The 15,595-nt window shown below is 38.1% G+C and overlaps 1 pseudogene; it reads left to right on the top strand.

Annotated features, from left to right (window-relative positions):
• Positions 1-1,543: 1,543 nt before the first annotated feature.
• Positions 1,544-1,875, top strand: LOC123819983 (annotated as a pseudogene).
• Positions 1,876-15,595: the final 13,720 nt, after the last annotated feature.

Raw genomic sequence — 15,595 nt, 5'->3', positions numbered from 1 at the left:
CCATACTGCAGTCTTTCTTAAAAACTCTCAAAGGTCCACAGGCCCTGCAGGTGGTGACTGGCACCAGTGTGCCTTTCGCCTTTTGATGAAAGGCCCAATCTGAATCTGCATTAACTTAGTGAACAATACTTGCATCACCTTGGTGACTCCTTATGACCCTGCTTCACTTAGCTCATGAACTACCTGAGTTAAGTGGCCGAGCTTCATAGGCAGCCAGCAGGTGGTAGCAGGCCTCAGGGTGCTCTGCGCCTTCTGCTGTGTGGCTCCAAACCCAGTAATGGTGGCTGCCAGTCTCTGTGTGCATTGTGGACTGTTCCTTGTACCTGCAGGCCCATCACAGGCAGCAACAAACCACAAATTGCTTTGTAGTGCCTACCAGGTAGGCCTGGGCTGGTCTCAGGCAGTAGCTGACCTTCGTCTGCACTAGAGTCCCTCCCAGAGGCTCCAGACCAAACAAACTAAGTGGCCAGCTTGAGGCAATAACAGAGAACCACCCTATTAGTTCTACAAAAAGCACACCCAAAGGATAGTCTCGGCAAGTACCAGAGCCTACTGGGGCAATATGCAGTCCATGGGTCAATCCCTAAAGAGCAGCTCATACACTGTGGTTGTGGCCAGTTCTCACAGTGAGTCAGCCTGAGGATCAACCCATCCCACTGATGTACAACAGCAATCAAGTCTCAACTACAACAGGAGGGCACACACAACCTATACAATAATCCTGGAGTACTCAGGGCAGGTGGCCAGGGAGACGGCAACACTGGACACCACAGGTCACCTATTATATAAAGCCACCTTGCTAAAACTGGGAGATGAAGCAGATCTGACTGACACATAGAAGCCAAATGAGGAGTCAAAGAAACATGCCACAAGTAAAAAGAACAGGAGAAAACTCCATAAAAACACATTAAATGGTGGCAAGAAATTGACTAGATATTTTCAAAACACTGGTTATAACAATGCTCAATGAACTTAGGGGAAGAGTAGAAGAACTTAGTGAGAACTTCAATAAAGAGAGAAGAAACATAAAAAATGAAATAAAAAAGGAACTAGTCAGAAATATAGAATACAATACCTGAAATAAAGAAAAAAACTAGAAGGAATCAATAGCAGATTAGATGAAGCAGAAAACGGAATCAGCAATTTGGGAGACAAGGTAGCAGAAAATACCCAATTAGAACAGCAGGAAGAGAAATAAGTTAAATGAGGATATTTTAAGGGACCTCTGAAACAACAAGAAACATAACAACATTTGCCTTGTAGGGGTGCCAGAAAGAGAAGAGAGAGAGAGAGTAAGGGATTGAGAACCTATCTGAAGAAATAATGATAAAAACTTTCCTAATCTAGGCAAGGAAATATACACACAAGTCTGGGAAGTGCAGAGAAGCAGAAACAAGATGAACCCAAAGAGGACCACACCAAGACACATCATAATTAAAATGTCAAAGGTTAAAAGATAAAAAGAGACTCTTGCTCACTTTTCTTTTTTGCCATCTTGAAGCCTGTGGAGCCTGCCAGGATCAGGACTTCTGCAACAACAAATATGTCTGGAAGGCTGTGGTCCAAGGCCATTTTTGCTGGCTATAAATGGGGTCTGTGGAACCAGAGGGAGCACACAGCTCTTCTTAAAAGAGAAGGTGTTTATGCTTGAGATGAAACTGAATTCTATCTAGTCAAGAGATGTGCTTATGTGTACAAAGCAAAGAACAGCACAGTGACTCCTGGTGGTAAACCAAACAAAACTAGAGTAATCTGGGAAAGGTAACTCGTGCTCATGGAAACGATGGCATGGTGCATGCTAAATTCTGAAGCAACCTTTCTGCTAAGGCCATTGGACACAGAATCTGTGTAATGCTGTACCCCTTAAGGATTTAAACTTATTGATAAATAACAATCCTGACTATGTGGCTTGGTTGGGGGCCCTCTGGCAAAGTGAAGGATTCTGGGTTGGGGGACATGGTTGGGTTGCAGGTTCAGTCCTTGGTCAAGATGCAAAGGGGCTCCAACTGATGAAAATTTCTCTCATACTTCACTGGTTCTCATCTTCTTTTTCTCCCTCCTTCCCCTCTCAAATGAGTAAATAAAATCTATTTTAAAAGAGTGAATTAAAAAAAGAGAGAGACTCTTTAGAGCAGCAAGAGAAGAGCAATTAACCACCTACAAGGGAGCACCCATAAGGCTGTCAGTTTATTTCTCAACAGAAACTTTACAGGCCAGAAGGAATTAGCACAAAATATTCAAAGTGATCAAAAGCAAGAATCTACAACAAAGATTACTCTACTCTGCAAGGTTATCTTTTAAAATTGAAGGACAGATAAAGAGCTTCCCAGACAAGAAAAGTCTGAAGGTGTTCACTATCATAAAACAAGTATTACAAAAATGTTGAAGAAGGCAAGAAAAGCTTCTAAATATAAATAATAAAATAGCAATAACTATGTACCTATCAATAATCAGCTTAAATGTAAATTAATTAAATGCTCTAATCAAAAGGCATAGGGTGGAATGAAATAGAAAACACCCATTCATATGCTTCCTATAAGAGACTCACTTCGGACTGAAATATGCACACAGGCTAAAAGTAAAGGGATGGAAAAAGATATTTCCTGCAAATGGAAAAAATGCTGGGGTAGCATACTTATATCAGACAAAATAGACTTTAAAACAAAGATTATAACAAGAGACAAAGACGGAAATTTTACAATGATAAAGGGATAAATCCAATAAGAGAATATAACCCTTGTATGCAAGGGTTATATGAGCACATAAATGTTTATGTGCCCAACACAAGAGCAAATATTGATGGACATAGAGAGAGAGAGAGACAATAATAGTCATAGTAGAGGACTTTAACACCTCATTGTCATCTTAGGATAGATCTTCCAGACAAGAAAACAAAGGAAACCATGCCTTAAATGACACATTAAGCCAGATGTACTTAATATTTTTAGAGTATTTCACCCCAAAGCAACAGAATATGTATTCTTTCAAATGCACATGGAACATTTTCCAGGATAGATCATGTGGTAGGCCGTAAAACTTAATTTCAATTAAAGTCTCAATAAACTTAAGAAGATTGAAATCATGTCAGCCATCTTCTCTAACCATAATGGCACAAAACTAGAAATCAATTACAAGATACTAAAAAAAAGAAAACACAGACAAAGATATGGGGGCTAAGTAACATGCTGCTAAACAATGCAATAAATTGCAAAACAGTAAGATCAAGGAAGAAATGAAAAGCTACTTTGAGACAAATTAAAGTGAAAAAAAAAGACCTAAAATCTATGGGACACAGAAAAATACAGTCTTAAGAAATTTATAGCTATACAGCCCTACTTCAAGAAACAAACAAACAAACAAACAAACAAAAACTCAAACAATCTAAACATTCATCTAAAGAATTACAAAAAGACCCAAACAAAGACCCAAGTGAGTGGAAGGAAGGAATTATAAAATCAGAGTGAAAATAAACAAAATAGAGTCTACAAAACATATAAAAGATCAGTGAAACCAGGAGCTGATTCTTTGAAAAGATAGGTAAAATTGATAAACATTTAATCAGACTCATCAAGAAAAAGGGAGAGCATCCAAATAAATATAATATAAAATGAAAGAGAAGTGACAACTGACACAAAATATAAAGAATTATAAGAAAATGCTGTGAACAACTTTATGCCAACAAATTGGACAATCTGGAAGAAATAAATAATTTCTAGGAACCTATAATCTTCCAAGACAGACTCTAAGAAGAAACAAAATCTTAACAGACTGATTACTACCAATGAAATTGAATCAGTAATCAAAAATCTCCCAACAAACAAAAGTACTGGACCAGTTGGCTTCATAGGTGAATTTTACTAAACATTCACAGAAAAATTAACACCTGTCTCTCAAACTATTCCAGAAAATCCAAGGGAAGGGGAGGCTCTCTTATCATTCTATGTGGCCACTTTATCCTCTCCACATAGACATTATTAGAAAACCAAAAATCATAGGGCAATATCTCTAATGGACATAGATGAAAAAATCTTCAACAAAACAGTAGCATATCAAATTTAATAACATCACAAAGATCATACAGCGCATTCAAGCGGGATTTATTCTTGGGATGCAAGGTTGTTTCAATACCCACAATCCAATTAAGGTAATACTCCACATAAGCAAAACAAAGGGTACAAATTATATAATTGTATCAATAGATGCAGAAAAGCATTTGACAAAATACAGTATCAATTCATGATGAAGACATTCAGCAAAGTGGGAATAGAGGTAACATATCTCAACATGATAAAGGCCACATATGACCAACTCACAGCTAACATCATACTCAATGGGGATAAGCTAAAAGCCTTTTCCTTATGATCAGAAAAAAGACAAGGATGTCTACTTTCCCCACTTTTATTCAACATAATATTGAAAGTCCTAGCCACAACCATCAGACATGATGAAGAAATAAATGCATTGAAATTGAAAAGGAAGAAGTAAGACTATTATTATATGCAGATGACATGATACTATATGGAGAGAAACCCAAAGTTTCCACCAAAAAACTTCTAGAACTGATAAATGAATTCAGTAAAATAGCAGGACACAAAATTAATATTTAGAAAATGGTTGCATATTTAAACACCAATAACAAACTATGAGAAAGAGAAATTAAGAAACAACCCCATTTGCAATTGCATCAAAAAATTCACAAGAATATATTGGCAAACTGCACCCAGCAATACCTTAATAAGATCATATACCATGATCAAGTGGGATTCATCCCAGGGATGCAAAGATGGTACAATATTTGCAAATCAATAAACATAATACACCACATAAACAAAACAAAAGACAAAAATCACATGATCATATCAATAGATGTGGAAAAAGCATTTGATAAGGTACAGCACCCATATATGATAAAAACACTCAGCAAAGTGGGAATAGAGGAGGGAGCATTCCTCAACATAATAAAGGCCATATATGAGAGACCTATAGCCAACATCATACTCAATGACCAGAATTAAAATCTTTTCCACTAAGATCAGGAACAAGACAAGGCTGTCCACTTTCACCACTTCTACTCAATATAGTATTGGAAGTTTTAGCCATAGCGATCAGACAAGAAAAAAAATAAAATAAAAGGCATCCAAATCAGAAAGGAGGAAACAAAACTGTCACTGTTTGCAGATGACATGATAGTGTAGACAGAAAATCCTATAGACTCCATCAAAAAACTACTTGACCTAATAAATGAATTTGGCAAAACAGCAGGATACAAAATCAATACTCAGAAATTTAAGGCATTTTGGTATACCGACAATAAAATATCAGGAATGGAAATCAGGAAAAAATCCCATGTGATATAGCAACAAGAAAAATAAAGTACATAGGAATAAACCTAACCAAGGAGGTAAAAGGCCTGTATTCAGAAAACTATACAACACTGAAGAAAGAAATTAAGGAAGAGACAAACAAATGGAAGCATGTACCATGATCATGGATTGGCAGAATTAACATCATCAAAATGGCCATCCCACCCAAAGCGATTTATAAATTCAATGCAATCCCTATTAAAGTACCAATGACATATCTCACAGATATAGAACAAACATTTCAGAAATTTATATGGAACCATAAATGACTCCAAATAGCTGCAGCAGTTTTGAGAAAGAAGAACAAAACAGGAGCAATCACAATACCTGATATGAAACTGTATTACAAAGCCACTGTAATCAAAACAGCCTGGTACTGGCATAAAAACAGGCACATAGACCAAAGGAACAGAACACAGAGCCCAGAAATAAACCCAAGTCTCTATGGCCAATTAATATTTGACAAAGGGGGAAGAAGCATAAAATGGAGTAAAAATAGCCTCTTCAACAAATGGTGTTGTGAGGTCTGGACAGTTATATGCAAAAAAATGAAACTTGAGCACCAACTTACACCATACACAAAAATAAATTCAAGGTGGAAAAAAGACTTACATGTAAGTCGTGATACCGTAAAAGTCCTAGAGGAGAACATTGTCAGGAAACTCTCAGACATTCCATGCAGCAACATCGTCACTGATATGTCCCCTAAAACAAGGGACATAAAGGAAAGACTAAACAAATGGGAACTCATCAAACTAAAAAGCTTCAGCATGGCTAAAGAAAACAGCATTAAAATGAAAAGAACCAACTATATGGAAAAACATATTTGCCAATGATATTTTAGACAAGGGTTTGATCTCCAAAATATATAAAGAACTCACATGACTCCACTCCAAGAAGAGAAAAAAAAACAATTTAAAAATGGGCAAAAGACTTGAACAGACATTTCTCCAAGGAGGACACACAGAAGGCCCAGAGACATATGAAAAGATGCTCAGCATCACTAGCTATTAGAGAGATGCAAATTAAAACCACAATGAGACACCACTTCACACTGGTCAGAATGGTCATCATAAACAAAGCAACAAACAAGTGTTGGAGAGGATGTGGAGAAAAAGGAACCCTAGTGCATTGTTTGTGGGAATGCAGACTGGTGTAGCCACTGTGGAAAACAGTATGGAATTTCCTCAGAAAACTAAAAATGGAGCTGCGTTTTGACCCATCAGTTCCACTGCTAGGATTATACCCTAAGAGCCCTGAAACACCAATCCAGAAGAACCTATGCACCCCAATGTTCATAGCAGCACAATTTACAATAGCCAAGTTCTAGAAGCAACCTAAGTGCCCATAAGCAAATGAGTGGATCAAAAAACTATGGTACATGTACACAATGGAATTCTACGCAGGAAAGAGAAAAAGTAGCTCCTACCCTTGTGACAGCATGGATGGAACTGGAGAGCATTATGCTAAGTGAAATAAGCCAGGTAGTGAGGGACAAATATCATATGAGCTCCCCTGTAAGTGGAACCTAATTAACAAAACAAACAAGCCAGCAAAATATAACCAGAGACATTGAAATTAAGAACAAACTGACAGTAACCAGAGAGGAGGGGGGAGGGGACAGTGGGGGGAAGGGTTTTTCAAGAACTACTATAAAGGACACATGGAAAAAACCAAGGGGGAGGGTGGAAGCAAGGGAGGAAGGTGGGTTTGGCTGGGGTGAAGGGGAGTGGTGGAGAGAAAATGCAGACAACTGTAACTGAGCATCAGTAAAGTAATTTTTAAAAAATTCACAGGGATAAATTTAGTCAAAGAGGTAAATGGCTTGTACTTGGAATAACACATTGAAGAACAAAGTTGAAGAATATACACACAAATGGAAGCATATACTGTGCTAATGGATATAAAGAATTGGCATAGTTAAAATGTGCATACTACCTGAAACAACCTATAGATTTAATGCCATTTCCATCAAAATACTATGGCATTTTTTACATAATTAGAACAAATAATTTTAAAATTTATATGGAACTACAAAAGAACCCAAATAGCCACAGCAATCTTGAGGAAAGAAGAGCAAAGTTGGAGGTATCATGCTACCTGATATCAAACTATACTACAAGTCTACAGTAATCAAAATGACATGATACTTGTATAAAAACAGACATATAGATCAATTGAACAGAATAAAGAGTCTAGAAATAAACCCATGCCTACGTGGTCAATTAGTTTATAACAAAGCAAGGAAGAATATACAATAAGGTAAAGACAATCCATTCACTAAATGGTGTTGAGGAAACTGGACTGAGACATACAAAAAAGAACTAGACCCCTGTTTTTTACATCATTTGCAAGAATAAACTCAAAACGATTAAAGCCTTAAAGACCTGAAAACATAAAACTTCTAGAAGAAAACATGGGCAGTAAACTATCTGACATTACTCTCAGTAATACTTTTTTTCTATATATCTCCTTGGGCAAGGGAAACAAAAGAAGAAATAAACAAATGAAACTATATCAAACTAAAAAAAATTTGCACAGCAACCAAAATCAACAAAATGCAGACAACCTAGTTTTTTGAAGAAGATATTCACCAATGATATATCTGATAAGGGGCTAATATCCAAAATTTATAAAGAACTCATACAGCTTAACAGGACCTCCCCCACCACAATCCAATTAAAAAATGGGCTGTGGGCCTAAATAGAGATTTCTCCAAAGGGGAAATTTAGATGGCCAATAGATATATGCAAAGATGCTCAATGTCATTAATTATATAAGAAATGCAAATTAAAACCACAATGAGATATCACCTTACACCTGTTAGAATGGCTATCATCAAAAAATCAGCAAGCAACAGAGTTGGTGAGGATGTGGAAAAAAGGAAATGATTGTTGGTGGAATTGCTAATCAGTATAACCACTATGAAAAACAGTGTAGAATTTCTTCAAAAAATTTAAAATAGACCTACCTTATGACCCAGCAGTTCCACTTCTGGGTATTTATTTAAAAAATACAAAACACCAATTTGAAAAAAAATGCACTCCTATGTTCATTGCAGCATTATTTATGATAGCCAAAATATAGAACCCAAGTACTCATCAGTGGACAATTAGATTAAGAAGAAGTGGTACATATATTCAATGGAATTTTATGCAGCCATAAAAAAGAATGACATCTGAACTTCTGGCCAAGATGGAAGTATAGGTAGATATACTATACCTCCTCCCACAACCAAAAGGACAACAACAAATTTAAAAACAAAAAACAACCAGAACTGCCAGAAAATTGAACTGTATGGAAGTCTGACAACCAAGGAATTAAAGAAGAAATACTCATCCAGACCAGTAGAAGGGGCAGAGATGGGAAACTTGGGCAGCGAGGACTCATGAAAAGGGGGTGGCTGGAGGACTGGAGCTGGTGAAGGCAGTTGGTGGTGGACTAGGCAGTTCCACATTTGTGTGTGGATAAATCAGGAGGAACAACTGGAGAGCAAGACAGATGGTGCATCCTACAGTTCCAGCATGAAGAAATAAAGCCTCAAAACCTATGACTGAAAAAATCTGAGGGTTGCAGTGGCAGGAGAAACTCCTGGCTTCACAGGAGAGTTTGTTGGAGAGACCCACAGGGTCCTAGAACATACACAAATTCACCCACCTGGGATTCAGCATAAGAAAGGCCCAATTTACTTTTGGGTGACAGAGGAAGAAACTGAAAGTGCATTGAGAGCTGAGCAAGCAACATTGTTCCCTCTTGGACCCTTCCCCCACATACAGCATGACAATGCAGTGATATGGGTTGCCCTGCCCTGGCAAATACTTAAGGCTCCACTCCTTACTACATAACAGGTATGCTAAAACAAAAAAAAATATGGCCCAAATAAAAGAACAGAGCAACACTCCAGAAAAAAATACAACTAAGTGATGAAGAGATAGCCAACCTGTCAGATGCAGAGTTCAAAACACTGGTAACCAGGATGCTCACAGAACTGATTGAGCTCAGTCACAAAGTGAAGGAAGAAATGAAGGCTACACAAAGTGAAATAAAGGAAAATATACAGGCAACCAACAATGAAGGGAAGGAAACCAGGATTCAAATCAATGATTTGGAGCAGAAGGAAGAAATAAACATTCAACCACAAAGAATAGAGAAACAAGAATTCAAATAAATGAGGAGAGGCTGAGAAAGCTCTGGGACAACTTTAAATTCTCCAACATCCAAATAATAGGGGTCCAGAAAGAGAAGAGGAAGAGCAAGAAATTGATAATTTATTTGAAAAAATAATGAAGGAGAACTTCCATAATTTGGCAAAGGAAATAGACTTCCAGGAAGTCCAGGAAGCTCAGAGAGTCCCAAAGAAGTTGGACCCAAGGAAGCACACACCAAGACACATCATAATTACATTACCCAAGATTAAAGATAAGGAGATAATCTTAAAAGCAGCAAGAGAAGAGAAGAGTGTTACCTACAAAGGAGTCCCCTTAAGAGTATCAGGTGATTTCTCAAAAGAAACCTTTCAGGCAAGAAGTGACTGGAAAGAAATATTCAAAGTCATGAAAGTCAAGGACTTACAGCCAAGATTACTTTATCCGGCAAAGCTATCATTTAGAATGGAAGGGCAGATAAAGTACTTGCCAGATAAGGTCAAGTTAAAGGAGTTCCTCATCACTAAGCCCTTATTATATGAAATGGTAAGGGGATCTATCTAAGAAAAAGAAGATTATCAAAACTCTGAACAACAAACACACAACTATCAACAACTGAACCTAAAACAAAAACAAATTAAACAAACAACAAGAACAAGAACAGAATCACAAAAATGGAGATCACTTGGAGGGTTATCAGTAGGGAGGGAAAGGGGAGAGAATGGGGGGAAAGGTACAGGAAATAAGTAGCATAAATGGTAGGTACAAAATAGACAGGGGGAGGTTAAGTATAGTATAGGAAATGTAGAAGCCAAAGAAATTGTATGTAGGACCCATGGACATGAAGTAAGGGGGGCGAGGAATGCTGGTGGGAGGGGAGATACAGGGCAGAGGGGAATAAAGTGGGGGAAAAAGACAACTGTAATAGCATAATGAGTAAAACGTTTTTTTAAAAGAATGACACCTTACCAGTGTGACAACATGGGTGGACCTAGGGGGTAGTAGGCTAAGTGAAATAAGTCACACCATGAAGGCAAATACCATATGATTTCACCTATGTGTAAAATCTAAAGAACAAAATAAATGAACAAAACAAAAACAGACTCATGCTCACCTTAGTGGTTTGGCACAGCATCAACCTGACTGGTAACTCAAACAAGGACTCTTAGGGTACAGGTACTCCATTCCCTTTTAGGACAGAAACATCTCTGGAGTTCTGTTTCCTCAGTCTTTTGGGGACACTGGAGACCAGGAACAGGACTCAGACAGAGAGGAAAGCATCTCTGGCAGCTGATGTGCCTAGACTTGGATATAGTTCCTCATCCAATCACAAGCACACACTGGAGGGCAGTGCTTGATGTATCTGGAAATAACAAAAAGAAAATAAAGAAGATTCCATCCCTAAATGTAGATTGTGCAGTGCTTGATTGTGAGGATGGCGTATTTATGAACAAAAGGCTCCTTCGTGTCAAGGAAGGTACTGCCAGCTCATGTTTCCAAGCATGGATGATGAAAAGACAGTCTTCACTTCCCTCCTATCTTCTTTTCATAGTGAAATTCATGAGGAGATGTAGGACTGTGTAAACCTCTGCTTGCTGGGACACAGTGAAAATAAGCAAAGTAATTAGATTTCAGGTGAATCTCTATGACACTGGGTAAGGCCATCCATGTAGAAATGGAATAAATGGAAGCAGGATTCCAGGGCTACTATTTTTATTTAAATATTTCCCTAACATTTGAGTGGCAAGATGGCTATGGAGTAGGAGACTTTATCTTGCACTGGTTCTGGTCTCCCAGAACCAAGCTGAAAATAAAGAAGGGAACATCCACCTGAAATAAACAATAGACAACTACCTAAGGAGGAGATTCTTAACCAAGGGTTGTCAAAAACCACCTTGTAACTGATAGAGAGGGCAGGGATATGAAAGGGGCCAGCACCACTTTCACAGGCAGCGGCCAAGGTGGCTGCTTGACTGAGGGAGCTTCCCCCTGAGTGGAGTGAGGCCTGGATGCCAGACCAGGCTCCTGACTCAGAGCACTCACCCATGGAGCATCCAGCAGTGAAAGGGTATGGATTTTAATTTAATTTAATTTTAATTTAAACTTTATTTTAATTTAACTTTATTTATATTATTTTATTTTTTGCCTGTTGGAGAAAGATGGAGCCTGCTGGAGACAAAGCCACCTTTTTTCCCTTCCTTTTGTTCCAAGGGGCCAATGCACCAGTTTCATGTCCTTGGCCACTCCCCTTTGGCTTGGCATACATAGGGAGGGCAGTATGGTCTGCAGTTGTGAGGAGAGTGAAGTGGGAAAGTTGAGGGTGAGGCATGTGGAAGTGGCCGCTGGGTTTACAGTGCTGGGATATAACACCATAGTACAACAGCCATTTTTCTTGAGAAAAGCCAGCCCCTTCCAGAGGAAAACCCCCACTTGTGGGGAAACCACTCACCCCAGCCCCTGAAAACCTCTTAACCCCATCCTCTGGAATATTGCTTGCCACACCCTTTGAAATATTGCTTGCCTCAACCAGCATCTTTCTTACTATGTTCCAAACTGCATCTTATCCCCTGCTGAGAAGACAGCAACATAGGTGCTGGGTATTAGAGATAGGCTTTAGGGCACAGCTATTCCATATACTTTCCCAGAAACCAGACTGGTGTTTCCCCCTCACAGGAGAGCCTAGGAATGCCATCAGACCCAAACTTTGTACTCTGGAGGCCCCACCTTCTACCCTACTAGGGGCTTCACCCTGCCAAGTTCAGGAAATTAATATGAGACAGACTCAGACTTATGAATGGCACCCACCATCTCCCCTGAATTCTGAATTACACCTCCCACAAAAATTCCTATCTTCCCAATTCTACCAGAAGCCCTCTGAGAAACAAACAGGAGAGCAGCTAGATTAAGACTGATGGCAGGACCACAGGCAGAGGCAGGTGGAGGTGGTAACGAATGGCAGTGCTTTCAGTCATTAGTTGACCCATATCTGGGCCTTGTGCTGATAAAAAGCCAGCAGTGCTGAGGAGCAAGGACCACCTCGGACACAGCCAAGACTGAAGGAGACAGCCACAAACTCTAAATTACTTATAGCTTTGAACAGGGTGCCTAGAGCTAGAAGGGGACAGCCTCTGACATTGGCTTACACCAGATTCAGAACACCAGAGGCATATCCAGAAGGAGAAGCCAGCAGGCAAGCACTAAAATCTGCTGAGATAAATTCCACCTCAAACTTTCTCATTATTTGCATTATTTTTTTCTCACACATAGCTTTTTAAACAATTTTTTCTTTTTCTCCAATTTGTTCCTATTCATTCCACTATTTTTATTTCAAATCTCATATTTTACTCTTCCCTTTCTTACTTCATTTTGACTTCTTCTCTATCTTATTTTCATTTTAAATTTTATTTTTTCCCTTCTTTCATCTTGTTTCTATTCCTTACTCTTATTATTTCTCCTCCCTCTACCCTCTTAAAATACTTTTCTTTCTTTTAGTCATCTCATATCCTTTTTTCTTTTTATAATATTCTTATTCTTTCCACCTTTATTAATCTTTGCTCATTTGTCATTGATATTGCTGTGTGGTTGGGGATGTTTTTTTGCAAGTGTGAGCATTCTTTCCTGTGTTGTTTTGGCAGCAACAGCATAAAAGATGTGGTGGGGGTAGATACATTAGTCAGTCAGGCAGAGGGGAATACCTACCAACAAACAAGCCAATAACAATCAAAACCCAAATACTACAAGAGAGACTACATAAACTGCATAAAGGGCATCCCTAGAGCATCTAGCTCAGGGAATCAAGGTGACTGCACCACTGAGTCCCACAGGACTTCTACTACAGAAGGCCACCCCATGAACATGGGTTATCAAAGCAGATCAATCTAATGCATAGAAACAAACAAAAAGAGTCACCTAAAATATAGAGACAAAGAAACAACCCTCAATCAGAAGGAAAGGAAGAATTCTCAGAAAAATAGCCAAATCTAATTGAGGAACTTAGTGAGGACTGCAAGGAACTTTATGGGAGCTACCAAGAACTTAGTGAGGACTACATTAGCATGAAAAAAGACACAGAAACTATGAATAAGAACCAGGTGGAAATAAAGTCTATGATATTTGAAATGAAGAGTATACTAGGAGGAATTAAAAGCAGGCTAGATGAAGCTGAGGATTGATCCAGTGAGCTGGAAGGCAAGGTAGAAAAAAATACCCAGTCAGAGCATCAAAATGAAAAAAAGATTCAGAAAGAATGAAGATAGTTTAAGGGAGCTTTGGGATGACATGAAACTTAACATAGGGATACCAGAAAGAGAATAAAGGGAGTAAGGAATAGAAAGCTTCTTTGAAAAAAAATAATGACAGAAAACTTCTCTAACTTGGTGAAGGAAAAACTCATGCAAGTTCTAGAAGCACAGAGAGTCCCAATCAAAATAAAGCCAAAGAGGCCCACTCCAAGACACATCAGAATTAAAATGGCAAAATTTAAAGGCAAGGAGAATCTCAAGGGCAGCAAGGGAAACAACTAGTAACATACAAGGGAGCTCCAATGAGGTTATCAGCTGATTTCTCAACAGATACATTACAAGCCAGAGTGACTGGCATGAAATATTCCAAGTAATGAAAAGCAACAACCTGCAACCAAGACTACTCTATCCAGCAAAGCTCTCATTTAAAAATGGAAGGTGAAATAAAGTGCTTCTCAGACCAAAAAAAAAAAAAAAAAAAGGGAGGGGATGGTAAAAAAAAAGTACATCTCCACAAAACCAGCATTACAAGAGGTGCTAAAAGGACTGCTTTAAGAAGAAGAAATAGAGAGAAGAGCACAGGTATAAAGGGAAAAAATAATGGCCATGAACTAGTGCCTTAAACATACATGGATTAAATGCTCCAATCAAAAGACACAGAGTAGCTGAATCAATAAGAAAACATGACCTGCATATATGCTCTCTATAAGAAATGCACCTCAAAACAAAATATTTACACAGGCTGAAAGTGAAGGGATGGAAAAAATATTTCATGCAAATGGACATGGGAAAAAAAGCTGGGTAGCAATATTTATATCAGACAAAATAGACTTCAGAACAAAGTCCATAACAAGAGACAAGGAAGGTCACTACTCAATAATTAAGGGAGTAGTCCAACAAGAGGATTTAACCCTTGTAAACATATATGCACCCAATGTACGAGGACATAAACATGTAAAGAAAATCTTGGATGACTTAAAAAAAGAAATCAATAGCAATATAGTCATTATAGGGGATTTTACACCCCCCCTGTTAACAATGGATATATATTCCAAACAACAAACCAAGAAGGATATTGAGGCATTAAATGACACTCTAGATCAAATGGACTTAATTGATATTTGCAAAGCATTTCACCCCAAAGAAGCAAAATACACTATCTTCTCAAATGCACACAGATCATTTTCAAAGATAGACCACATGGTAGGACACAAAACAAACATTAAAAATTTCAAGAAGATTGAAATCATAAACATCTCCTTGGATCACAATGGCTTGAAACTAGAAATCAACCTCAAGAAAAAAAAACCCTCAAAAACATTCAAATACATGGAGGCTGAATAACATGTTATTAAACAATGAAAGGGTTAACAATGAGATCAACAAAGAAATCAAAAAGTATCTGGAGACAAATGAAAATGAACACACAACAACCCAAAACCTATGGGACACAGCAGAAGCAGTCCTGAGAGGGAAGTTTGTAACAATACAGGCCTACCTAAAGAAGATAGAAAAATCTCAAATAAACTACCTAATCCTACATCTAAAAGAACCAAAGGAACAACAATAAACAAAGCCCAGAGTGAGTAAAAGTAAAGGAATAAGTAAGGTCAGAGCAGAATTAAATGACATAGAGACTAAAAAGCAATTCAAAAGACCCCTGAATCCAGGAGCTTGTTCTTGAAAAAGATAAGCAAAATTAGCAAACCTTTAATCAGATTGCTTGAGAAAAAAGAGAGAGGACCCAAATAAATAAAACCAGAAATGAAAGAAGAGAAGTAACAACCAATACCACAGAAATACAAAGGATTCAAAATTACTATGAACAACTATATACCAAGAAATT

The sequence above is a fragment of the Phyllostomus hastatus genome, unplaced genomic scaffold, assembly GCF_019186645.2.
Source record: "Phyllostomus hastatus isolate PE091 unplaced genomic scaffold, TTU_PhHast_1.1 phas_contig_113, whole genome shotgun sequence".
Taxonomy (NCBI): domain Eukaryota; kingdom Metazoa; phylum Chordata; class Mammalia; order Chiroptera; family Phyllostomidae; genus Phyllostomus; species Phyllostomus hastatus.
This window is presented reverse-complemented; position numbering and strand designations above follow the sequence as displayed.